Source organism: Staurois parvus, unplaced genomic scaffold (assembly GCF_062004578.1).
Source record: "Staurois parvus isolate SC_StPar_1 unplaced genomic scaffold, SC_StPar_1.0 ptg000686l, whole genome shotgun sequence".
Taxonomy (NCBI): Eukaryota; Metazoa; Chordata; class Amphibia; order Anura; family Ranidae; genus Staurois; species Staurois parvus.
In genome coordinates, this window is record NW_028318482.1 from 2,164,546 (window position 1) to 2,177,107 (window position 12,562).

General features: G+C 44.4%; 1 protein-coding gene across 1 annotated transcript in view; it reads left to right on the forward strand.

The window, feature by feature from the left end:
- The first annotated feature begins 404 nt into the window (after positions 1–404).
- The window catches only part of SDF4 (stromal cell derived factor 4), a 67,262-nt gene continuing 55,104 nt past the window's right edge, over positions 405–12,562 (forward strand). Inside the window, exon 1 of the mRNA XM_089652558.1 lies at positions 405–629. The gene's annotated coding sequence lies outside the window, so the exon portion shown is untranslated. The remainder of the gene's footprint in view (positions 630–12,562) is intronic.

Here is a 12,562-nt window from a genome sequence, read left to right on the forward strand (position 1 = left end):
TGGTGAAGGGGCAGGAGACAGGAAATGAGTGTCGCGGGTCGTACGCACTAGTAGCCACTCTTATTATCCCCGGGATATTGTTGCTCTGGACAATATCTGGCATTTAGGGAGGATGTTTACATGAAGCAGCAACCTGCAGGTAAGGAGTTACACCTTATTACAGGCAACTACTGTGTTTGGTTCTGTATTCCCGCCCCTCCCCAAATATGAAAAAAATCTACTGTTCAGCTTTAATCTGGAATGAATACTTTACACGTCATCAATGCATTGCTGGGGGTTCTCTTCTGCCTGCAGTTCCCACATAAGCAGCTAGTACACATTAGCAGCACCTCCAACCCCCAGCAGGGGGAGCCAGCACTCTACACTATCATGTGACTGCCTTTGACCCAGTCGTTCTCCTCGTAGTCAGCTCTGTGGTTATCAGCACTGCAGCAAGCTCAGACTCCGCCCAATCGCCCGGCGTCCTCCCAACGCCCTGGCTGGAGCACACGGGTAGAGTCGGAACGTGTCACCTATGTGCGGGCGTGTCCTCTCCTTCACCTTCCCCCTACGCCTCTTTCTTCCTACTTCCGGTGTGCAGGAAGGAAGGTGCGGGGGAGCTGGTCTGCGGGTTGTGGCTCTGTGTTCAGGTAACTGATCGTATGTACTGATAGATTTCTGTGTGTGTGGAAGCCGATTTCAGACAGTCTCACTCTGGGTCCTATAGGCAGCTGTGTGTGTGTGTGTGTATATATATATATATATATTTATTTTTATATACACACAGGCTCCTGGCATCACCTACAGTTCAGTGTCACTCCTACATCCCTCTGCTGTATGTGTACATGGAGACACCAGGCTGATGTCTGCACCTCCCTCTGTGCTGTATATATTCATTGAACTCATTCATCACGTGCATGCTGATTCATTTCTACACCCCTCTGCTGTATATACACGGGACCTCTGTCATCGTATACTACACACATTTCTACCCCCCCTCATCCTACTGTGTGTGTGTGTGTATATATATATATATATATATATCCAAAAGTATTGGGACTCCTTCCTTTACACCTGAACTTTAATAGCATCCCAGTCTTAGTACATAGGGCTCAATATTGAGTTGCCCCCCCCCCCCCCTGCAGCCATAACAGCTTCAACTCTTCTGGGAAGGCTGTCCACAAGGTTTAGGAGTGTCTATGGGAATGTTTGACCATTCTTCCAGAAGTGCATTTGTGAGGTCAGGCACTGATGTCAGATGAGAAGGCCTGGCTCACAGTCTCCACTCTAATTCATCCCAAAAGTGGTTGAGGTCAGGACTCTGTGCAGGCCAGTCAAGTTCCTCCACCCCAAACTCACTCATCTATGTCTAAATAGACCTTGCTCTGTGCACTGGTGCACAGTCATGTTGGAACAGGAAGGGGCCATCCCCAAACTGTTCCCACAAAATTGGGAGCATGAAATTGTCCAAAATGTCTGACACTTTAAAGCAGAGTTCCACTCACCCTGTCAAAAAAATAAGCAGCTACAAAAACTGTAGCTGCTGACTTTTAAAAAAAAGAGCTACTTACCTGTCCCTCTGTGTGTCCCCTGCAGCCCCTTTCACCGGCCGTCCTGTATTCCAGGAGGCCGGTATCTTCAGTGTGGTCACCTGGCTGTGACAGCTTGCGGCTTCACAGCCGGGTACCCACTGCGCATGCACAAGTAGCGCTGCATGAATGGTCCTGTAGTCTTCTAGGACCTGTCACATGTCCCAAAAGACTACAGGGAGGACACCTTCTGGTCACCTAGGCGATCCGACTGGAAGTGGGCGCAGGTACCTGTCAAATTCGGGTCCCCCCCCAAAGGTGCCAATCCTTAATGGGGAGCAGGGGAGGGGTCCTTAAAGCCAAACTTCCCCTTTTGGGTGGAGCTCCCCTTTAAGAGTTCCCTTCACTGAAACTAAGAAGTCAAGCGCAACCCCACACCATAATCCCCCCCCCTCCACCAAACTTTACACTTGGCACAATGCAGTCAGGCAAGTACCTTTCTCCTGGCAACTGCCAAACCCAGACATGTCCATCGGATTGCCAGACAAAGAAGCGTGATTCTTCACTCCATAGAACACGTCTCCACTGCTCTAGAGTCCAGTGGCGGCGTGCTTTACACTACTGCATCCGATGCTTTGCATTGCACTTGGTGATGTAAGGCTTGGGTGCAGCTACTCGGCCATGGAAACCCATTCCATGAAGCTCTCTATGCACTATTGTGCTAATCTGAAGGACATACAAAGTTTGGAGGTCTTTAGCTGTTGACTCTGCAGACAATTGGCGACTTCTGCGCACTTCAGCATACACACACCCCGCTCTGTCATTTTACGTGGCCTACCACTTCATGGCTGAGTTGCTGTTGTTCCCAGTTGCTTCCACTTTGTGATCCCACTAACAGCTGACCGTGGAATATTTAGTAGCCAGGAAATTTCACGGATGGATTTATTGCACAGGTGGCAACCTATCACAGTACCACGCTTGGATTCACTGAGCTCCTGAGAGTGACCCATTCTTTCACAAATGTTTGTAGAAGCAGTCTGCATGCCTAGGTGCTTGATTTTATACATCTGTGGCCATGGAGGTGATTGGAACATCTGAATCCAATGATTTGGAGGGCTGGCCCAATACTTTTGGCAATATAGTGTTTTTTGTTTTTTTTATTATTAAATATATACCCTTGCCATCACAACTGCACTGTCTCTACTCCACATTTACATAGGAACCCCACATACTCTCCAGACTCAATTCCACCCCCCTTTGCTGTATGTTTACATGGAGCCCCCTGTTATCGCCTACATACCAGCTTCATCCTCCCCCTTTATCTTGCTCTGTGTGTGTTAGCTAGGTGGAAGCAAAAGATCGTTCCATCGACACAAAAACATGTCACCTGCAAATTATGTAGCGTTTCCATTTTTATTTTTTTTGTCCAACCCCTGTATATAGGACCTTAGTCATTCTTTACACACCAGCCTCATTTCTACAACACCCTCCAAATGTATATACACATGGAAGCAATTTCATGGCCAAAGCCTAAAGATCAATTGATTAATTCCTGAGAAGTAAAGCTCAGACTTATTACAGTGCCTAATGACTAGCTCTCCTGCAATATAAGGCCTCTTCTGGAGAAAGCTTGTGACCAGTGTCTTGGCTTTTGTCATAAGACAGGACTGTCTTCTTTATATGACAGTCAAACAGAATAATTTACTGTGCAAGAGAAGCTTATATTATGTGAGCATGTATGTATGACCAGAGAGAAAAGGGTGTATGTTCACTTTTGGTAAGAATGCACTGTTCCACAGTTGGCCTGTGGTTCATGACTGACACGTTTTTAAGCCTCATTCACACAGGTGGTTAAAACAAGCAGTTCGGCTGCATTTTTACCGCCCACTGAAAGTCTGATATGGCAGCCGGAGGGTGCCCTATACCTGTGATTATATACCTTTCCCATGGCTTCCCTGCTCTTTATGCCTAGGCTGGAGTAACAACACAGTCCATCTTGTAAGTTCCCAGGAAATGCTGAGCACTCCGGGTCACATTCCAGGACAGTTCAGGAGTGTCTTCTAGCAAGATTTGAGTGCTCACTATTTCTCAAGATCTCACTGGAATGGTGACATGAGTTGCAGTGCAGAACCCCAAGCTACGATGCATAAATGTACTTTTTTTTTTTTTTTTTTCCTGAAGCATTTTGACTTCTGAATTTCTAAGCAGACTTTATCCTCTCATGAAAGTCTTTGCTCAGAAACGTCTTGTAATAAGGTAACAATACTGTGTCCCAATTGTTCTCCCATGCGATCACCCTGTTACATGGGCTTTTGATAGAGCTCTTTTGAAGAGGCCATTGCATGGCATGGTCCACTGTTTTTATCCCCACCCTGAGAAATGCCATGCTGCCATCACTAAAGTATACACTCACTGGTTACTGTATTAGGTACACCTTGCTAGTGCCAGAAAATATCCTTCACACCATTACACCACCAACACCAGCCTGAACCTTGATACAAGGCAGGATGGATCCATAATTTATGTTGTTTATGCCAAATTCTGACCCTACCATCTGAATGTCACAGCTGAACCAGGCTGCCCATTCTACTCTGACATCAAGGCTTTTTTGTCCACAGAACTGCTGCTCACTGTATATTTTCTTTTTCGGACCTTCTCTATAAACCCTAGAGATGGTTGTGCGTGAAAATCCCAGCAGATCAGCAGTTTTTTAAATACTCAGACCAGTCCGTTTGGCACCAACAACCATGCCACGGTCAAAGTCACTTAAATCAACTTTCTTCCCCCTTCTGATGCTCAGTTTGAACTTCAGCAAGTTGTCTTCACCACGTCTACATGCCTAAATGCATTGAGTTGCTGCCATGTGATTGGCTGATTAACGTTTTATGTTACCAAGCAATTGAACAGGTGTACCTAATAAAGTGGCCAGTGATTGTATATGTAGATAGAAAGTGGCTGCAGAGGGTGCAGGAGATCACTTATAATTGATTAGGTAAAAAAAAACCTCTTTAATGGCTATGAATCATCAAATTGCAGTGTAATGAAATCCTGCCATCAGTGCCATGTCGGCATTTTTAGCCTATGGTCCTGTATTCTATTTTCCCCATCAGGGACTACGGAGACTGAGTGCTTCTAAAATTCCTGCAGTGTCCTTGAAGTTTTCTTTGCTCTGTTATAAAATCCTATTTGTGTCCTGCATCTGCTCAGAGGTTTTCTGTTTACAGTGCTCACTGACAGTAGAAAAGAGTAAGCTGTTGTAGATGTTTTATTGTTTTTGTCCAAAGTACATATGTTACTGCAGATTTCTGTTATCATAGAGTACAAGTGCATCTCAATAAATTAGAATATCATCAAAAAGTTAATTCAGTAATTCAGTTCAAAAAGTGAAATTCCTATATTATATAGATTCATTACAGAACACCTTATTGGTGTCACAGGCTGATCGCCTCCATACCACGCCACATTGATGCAGTAATTCATGCAAAAGGAGCCCCGACCAAGTATTGAGTGCACACGGGAGGACGGGGGCACTTTAAACTATTTTTGTCTACTTTTTTCCTTTTTTATTTTTTGGTCTAATTTATTTACTTATTTTTTTACACTGTCCCTTTATTAACCACTTGCCTACCAGGCACTTATACCCCCTTATTTACCAGGCCAATTTTCAGCTTTCAGCGCTGCCACACTTTGATTGACAATTGCGCGGTCATGCAACATTGCACCTATATGAAATTTTGATCATTTTTTTCTCACAAATAGAGCTTTCTTTCGGTGGTATTTAATCGCCACTGCGCGTTTTATTTTTTTTTGCGCTATAAATAAAAAAAGTGCAAAAAATTTGAAAAAAAAAAAAAGTTTCTTTGTTTCTATTATAAAATTTTTCAAACAGGTAATTTTTCTCCTTCACTGATGTGCGTTGATGAAGCAGCACTGATTGGCACTGATAGGCGGCACTGATGGGCACTGATAGGCAGTACTAATGAGGTGGCACGGATAGACGGCACTGATAGACCGCACTAATGAGGTGGCACGGATAGGTGGCACTAAAATGCAGCACTGATAGGCGGCACTGATAGGTGACACTGATGATGGGTACTGATAGATGGCACTGACTGGCATCACTGCTGGGCACTGACTGGCAGCACTGACTGGCACAACCGCTGGACACTGACTGGTGGCACTGGTGGGCAGCACTGGTGGGTGGGCACAGGTGGGTGGCACTGGTGGGCACAGGTGGGTGGGCACAGGTGGGTGGCACTTCTGGGCACAGGTAGGTGGCACTTCTGGGCAAAGGTGGGTGACACTGCAGAGTGGCACAGGTGGGTGCACTGCTGGGCACAGGTGGGTGACACTGCAGAGTGGCACAGGTGGGTGCACTGCTGGGCACAGGTGGGTGCACTGCTGGGCACAGGTGGGCGGAGCTAGTGGGCGCACTGCTGGGCACAGGTGCCTGATGATCGGTGCCGATCCCCGCTCTGACAACTGCCGGTTCTCGGCAGTACTTTCCTCACGATCTGACAGCGTGAGGAAAGTGCAGCCGAGAACCGGCACTTGCATTTCCCTCTGATCAGCGTGTCATTGGACACCGCTGATCAGGTGGTAAAAGGCCGCTGTTATTGGCCTTTTACCACATCACGTGATCAGCTCTGTCCGTAGGAAACAGCGATCACGGAGATCGCCGGGTGCGCGCCCCAGCGCGTTCTGGGCGGACTTCATATGACGTCCACCCAGAACTGGCCGGACTTCATATGACGTCCACCCAGAACTGGCTGGCCGCAGTGCAGCCGTCATTGGGCTATCTGCGGTCGGCAACAAGTTAAAAAAAAAAAAAAAAATTAATCTATTTACTCCTCTCACAAGGAATGCATGCATCACCTGTGATAGAAATAATTAATGACAGGTCCTCTTTATGGGGAGATATGGGGTCAATAAGACCCCCACATCTCTCCTCTACAATGTAAAGCGTTGATCTATTATTTTAACAAAACGTAATGCAGTCATGACCTTGGTATAACTGCTTCAATATGAGGTTGTACGTGTACATACGGTGGTATTGAAGCAGTAAACCTATATTATGTGAGTTGTTTATCTGTAAAACCTCCCTTTATGCAGACATCCAAAAGCCCTGAAACTGCTGGTGGGTGCCTCCATCTTGGATATGATGTCTGCAGCTCCAGCAGATTTAAAGCTGTCACTCAATTGACACTCTATAGCAGCCTTTCTCGAACTTTTCAACACAGAGGAACCCTTGAAATAACTTTTTGGTCTCGGGGAACCCCTGCTAGAAATTACTATATCTACACCTCATGATACTTTGTGTTATGGTCAGTGGGAAGAAGTGCCCCCTTACAGATAGATAAAAAGATCAATAGTGCCAGTGGGAACTTATGAGAGACAGAAATTACTTATTGCTAAAGGAACCCCTGGTAACCTCTGGAGGAACCCTGGTTGAGAAACCCTTCTCTTCACTCCTCCAACAGCTTCATCAAACTTTGTGTATGGAAAGGGGTGGAGGAGCTGGGTCAGCACAGAGAGTAATTTGTCACTCCCAGAGGAGGGCTATGATGTGCAAGGAGGCAGGATGCTGTGCTACAGAATTGACTTTTCTGGAATAATCAGCTTTTCTATCAATTTCACAGGCAAGTAATCTTGCAAGTAAGTATGTAAAATGTTGCAATGAGAATCTGATTTAGTCCCCCATCTTTAGCTCCATTCGAAACACACACAACTAATTGATTCAAAGGGATACAACTCCCTCCCTGTCTCTAGTTCTTACATCTGTGTGGAGTCTTTGAGACTGTTTTTTTTTTTAAAGCTGATACAATAAACAGAAATTAATGCAGCTCTGTAATCAATAATATTTAAAGTAGAAATAAAAGCAATGCACCAATACCCTTTTTTTGATCAGCGAGTACGAGCACCGATACTTTTAGTGAAGTACTCGCCGATACTGAGTACCGATACTTTGTGGTGCGATTTGAACAGGAATGCTATTCCTGTCCAAATCACATGCAGTTTCCACACTGCTCCAATGTGAACCCAGGCTTGTCATAGCCTGAGTTCACATAGGAATGTTGCAGGGAGGTTTCCCACAGCGGAGAGTGGGAGAGAGGGACGTGGGGATGTATACCATGGAGGCAGATGCTCCCTATTCTCAGCTGTAGGAGAGGAGGGAAAGCTGCGGTGATTTGAAATCCTTGCGGCTTTCTGTCCTCTCCTTGAGGGATAACAGTTCGGTCTAGAACTGTCACATGGACCATGCTGACCAATCAGAAGCTGTCTAGCCTGTACTGTTATCCCTGCAAGGAGAGGAGAGAAAGCTGCTTCACAGATCTGGAGATTTGAAATCCCTGCGGCTTTACACATAGACGGTGCTGACCAGTTAAAAGCCCTCTAGCCCAAACTGTCATCCCAGCAAGGAGAGGAGAGAAAGTGGCAGGGATTTCAAGTACGGATCATCTGCCTCCATGGTATACATCCCCACACGTCCACTCTCCGTCAGCATGGGATGCCTGCAGGGAGGTTTCCTGCACCACTCCTGTGTGAACTCTGGCTTTGACAAGCCTGGGTTCACACAGAAGCGGTGGTGAAACCGCATGCGATTTGGACAGGAATCGCATTCCTGTTCAAATCTCATACTATGCTTTGCAAGCATTTTGAATTTTTTATTGATGCAAATTGCACCATAAAGTATCAGTTTCCGGTATCGGAAGCCTTTTCACAAGTATAAGTACTCGTGAAAATGCTCAGTATTGGCATCGGTGCATCCCTAAAAGCAAACCCTTTTTTTTTTTTTGGTTAGGCTATGTTCATGCCTGCATGTGCGCACCGATAACACACCAAAAACAAATGTATCTGCATTTTTCATGCTTTTTTATGTGTTTCCATGGAAGTCTATGGGCCCAAAAATGCATGCTCTGCATGTGAAAAAAAAAAGAAATCCCTGCACTTTTCCAAAAAACACACTGCAGGAAACTGCATGGATGTTATTGGGACCCATAGGAAATCATTTAAAATGGATTGTAGTTGCATTTCTTCAGTTCAGCAAAGTCACTAAAAACATAAATATGAACCTAGCATCAGAGAGGGTTATAATCCCTGTCAGTTTTATGTATTTTTATGTGTACCATTGGGGGGGGGGGGGATTTCCCTTCACTACCTTTCCCACAGCTAAAACAGGAAGTTAGTAGAAATCCCTCTAAATCCCTGATTATCACAAAACTAGGGTCCCCATTGGAAGGTTTTCCCTCTGTAACTGTTCTGGGGACAACCCAAAATTCAGGTGGTTCTTTTGCTTTCACATTCAGTAATAGTGGAAAGCAAGACACAAATAGTGTGAATCTCCCTAACAGGGACACAGACAACAAAAAAAAAAACATGTCAGCTGTGCTAATCCACCTCCAATATGACCAAAATTTAAAAAGTTTTGCCTTTATACTATAAGGCTAGGTTCACATCTACGTAGATTGTGGTTGATGCATTTCAGGGTACAGTTTTGCCTTTTTTTTCACACCCGTTTTTGATGTGTGTGGTTTTTTTTTTGCATATTTTTAAAGCATTTTGTGCTTTGTGTGACTTTAGCTGGTTGTCAAGGAGCGGTTGGCAGCCGGCATCCTTGACAACCAGTAAACATGGTCGTTAAGGAGCAGACAGCCGCTGACAGCTGAATATAAACCTATTGCCAGCAATTAAAAAAAAAAAAAAAAAAAGAAAACAGTGTTGGGTCTCCCCCCAATCCTTACCAGGCCCGTTTGGTTCTGGTATGGATTTTAAGGAGAACCCCATGCCAAAAAAACGGCATGGGGGGCCCCCGCAAATTCCATACCAGACCCTTATCTGGGCAGGCGATCGACATCCCCCCCCCCCACTTCCCCTCCTGAACCGTACCAGGCCATGTGCCCTCAACATGGGGGGTGCTTTGGGGTTGTGTGTGTGGAAAAAGCTGTATAATAACCCAATAAATTCATGTGCTGACAGGAAGCAGAGTGACAGTGGTGAGCTCTGAGCATAGGACTACTCACCAGTATTGTCTGTGGTCTTCTTGCACATGATCTTACCCCTTTACTGATTTACCATGCTTTGTTTTACTCTGTGTATCTTTGTAGACAGCCAACTTGGAACAGCAGGGCTTTGCTTCCTCATGTTAGAGCCTTCAGCAAGGAGGATAATAAGAACAGTAATGACATCACCAAATCTTTTTCTAAATTTCCTCAGACTAGCAGTTAGGGGCTGCAGTGCCTTAGTCTCATACTGCAGATACACACCCATAGGGCTGTAAACACATAGGCATCCTCACATACCAGGACTTACTTTGATATTGTTCGGGAGGAATTCTAGACAAAAGGTCTATTCAGGGTACTGCTTCGGCAGAAATAACATTTCTAGATGTTCCCTAGGACATAGAAGACCTTCACTTTCTAAGTTCAGTTTCACTTTAACTCTCCTGCAGCACTCCCTGAGACCTCGTACAAGTCTTGTTGCAGCTCCCTGGAACTCCCTGTACATGTGGTGTTCATTTTGGACATATCTCATTGTCCATGCTTCCTCTTCTATTAACCTTCAGTCAGGTGTCATTGAACTTCCACATGAGTTTTCATTATGCCCCCCGGCCTGTACATTGTGGTAACAGTAAAATGTGTGTTGCCTCAATACCCAATAGTGCAGTACACTCTGTCCGGTGTCCCTGTCCTGTTTATTAAAACTTCTGTTGGGTGACCTGTAAATGTAAGTAATCGTTATCTGGTATCCTCCTTCTACAAAACTACCTTGTCTTCCTTATGCTATTTATGCAAGTGTCATGCAGACTATACTCAAGCCATCTGTCATTATCCTCTCCAAAATTCCCTCATCTTCTGTTTAGAATTTAGTCAAGTGTCATATGCCCTGTTATGGTGTGTCATTGCTCCCTGTGATCTATTTCTGTTTTTTCTTAATCAGTGGTCATTAAACTGTCACGTTTGTCCTGCTATTTGTTTATTACTGCTTTTCTGTGTTAATTGACCTTTAAATGCTTGTGTGTCAGAAATAAAAAATTTTTTGTCACAGTCAGCAGAGGTTCCTTAATGTTACAAACTGACACTGCTAGAGCCAGCAGAACATCCACTTCACATCACATGAACCACAGTTCCAAATCCATACGCAGCCCGATACATTGCAGATGAGATGGGTAATGTAATGGTTGTGCGCATTAGACACATGGAAGCTGTAGGTGACAGCCATCTTGTTCAGGTCTCAGACATTTTTTTTCATGAGCTCAGTGATGTTTCCTCCACCCTCTTCACACAATCTATGGAATTCATATCCTTAACTTTTAACACACCTCAAAAGAGCCTGTTATCTCAACTTAGGAACAGTAGACACCGGCACACAAGCCTTGGTCAGAGCTGTAAACAGCTAATTGAGTCCTGACAGGATGCCTGTTTAGTTTCTAATGACAAAAAAAACTCTACAGATTAACACTTCCCTCTGACCTATCGTAAAACTGACAAAACCCGTCAGTTCTGTCGAGCATGTCTTGTAGGGCACCTGGAGTTTCTGCCTTCTCAGTCAAAAGGTGGTGGTGGTAGCTGAAAGTGATTAAATTGCTTAATTAACTTAACCCAGTGACAATTGCTCTCAGATGGCTGGCATCTAGATTGTGGTCCCACGAGCTGGAAAATCTTTATGCTGAGAGTGGCATTCTATACAGTGGGGAAAATAATTATTTGATCCCCTACAGATTTTGTAAGTTTGCTCACTTACAAAGATTGAAGGACCTATAATTTTTATCATAAGTGTATTTTATATGATAGAGACAAAATATCAACCAAAACTCCAGAAAAAACACCTGATACAAATGTTATAAATTGAGATGCAGTCCAGTGAGTAAAATGGTTATTTGATCCCCTACTAACCAACACTATGTGGTACACAGATTAGTCCTGTCAATTTAAGAAGGTGCTCTGATTTGACATTATGTCTATAAAAGATAAATGTCCACAGAATCTTTCTTCCATTCAAACTTCACCATCATGGTCAATATCAAATAGCTGCCAAAGGATGTCATGGACAAAATTGTAGATCGGAACAAGGCTGAACTGGGCTACAAGACCATCAGCAAGCAGCTTGGTGAGAAGGAGACAACTGTTGGAGAGATTATTCACAAATGTATGAAATACAAAATAACCATCATTCGCCTTCGGTCTGGAGCTCCATGCAAGATTTTGCCTCCTAGGGTAAGGATGATCATGAGAAAAGTGAGGGATCAGCCCAGAACTACAAGAGAGGAGCTTGTAAATGATCTCAAGGCAGTTGGGACCACAGTCACCAAAAAACCATTGGTAACACAATACGCTGCCAAGGATTGAAATTTTGCAGTGTCCGCAAGGTCCCCTCCTCAAGAAGGCACATGTACAGGACCATGTGAAGTTTGCCAATTAACATCTAAATATTTCAGAGAAGGATTGGGAGAAAGTGCTGTGATCAGATGAGACCAAAATTGAGCTCCTTGACATTAACTCGACTTTCTGTGTTTGGAGGAAGAATATGACCCTGAGAACACCATCCCTACAGTCAAGCACAGAGGTGGAAACATTATACTTTAGGGCTTTTTCTCTGCTAAAGGTACAAGCTGACTTTGCCACATTGAGGGGCCAAAGGACAGGGCCATGTATAGTAAAATCTTGGATGAGAACCTTCTTCCCTCAGCCAGAACACTGAAGATGGGTCGTGGATGGGTCTTCCAGCATGACAGTGACCCAACACATACTGCCAAGGCATCAAAGGAGTGGCTTAAAAAGAAGCACATCAAGATCATGAAGTGGCCTAGCCAGTCTCCAGATCTTAATCCAATCCTATCCTTTTTGGCCGATATTCTCTCTATCATTTAAAATACACCAATGTTAAAAAAAATTATAGACACGTCATTTCTTTGTAAGTGGGCAAACTTACAAAATCTGAAGGGGATCAAATAATTATTTTTCCCACTGTAAGTAACAGTGTGGTGTGAGATTGGCCAGTGACTTGTCACATGTTGGTGAAAAGGGCAGGGGATGGGCACTGCATTCTTCACAGGT